The sequence below is a fragment of the Octopus bimaculoides genome, chromosome 12, assembly GCF_001194135.2.
Source record: "Octopus bimaculoides isolate UCB-OBI-ISO-001 chromosome 12, ASM119413v2, whole genome shotgun sequence".
Lineage (NCBI taxonomy): Eukaryota > Metazoa > Mollusca > Cephalopoda > Octopoda > Octopodidae > Octopus > Octopus bimaculoides.
The window spans coordinates 49,550,217-49,550,661 of NC_068992.1; the positions used below are offsets into that span (position 1 = coordinate 49,550,217).

Here is a 445-nt window from a genome sequence, read left to right on the forward strand (position 1 = left end):
AGAGAGAGAGAGAGAGAGAGAGAGAGAGACAGAGAGAGAGAGAGACACAGTGATCCTTCCCGAATCATATAGACTCATAGGGCCGGTTTCTTGATTTCTGTGGCATACACACATCCACACTGACATACACACACAAGATACTCACACACACATACTGGTATACTTGTGCGTATGCTTATATAAAGTGATTGAAATGTACTTACCCAAGAATGTTTTGTTAGCAGTAATGTCTAGAAAGTACAAACAAGTTAGGAAAATGCCGAACAAAATCGACTCGGTAGTCCTGCTGTTAAAAAACATGACCGATCAGACTAAGATTTTGATGGTAACGGAAGTTAAGCCAGAGTTGTATTAACAACACACTCACGCGCACACATATTCTGACATTAGTCATTATATGGTAGAACCTATTTAGACCATATATATATATAAGATCGGAAGAGCG

The 445-nt window shown here is 39.3% G+C and overlaps 1 protein-coding gene across 1 annotated transcript in view; it reads left to right on the forward strand.

Moving 5' to 3' along the window:
* LOC106872683 (uncharacterized) overlaps positions 1-445 on the forward strand; it is a 15,389-nt gene that overhangs the window by 332 nt on the left and 14,612 nt on the right. The gene's annotated exons all lie outside the window — the stretch shown is intronic.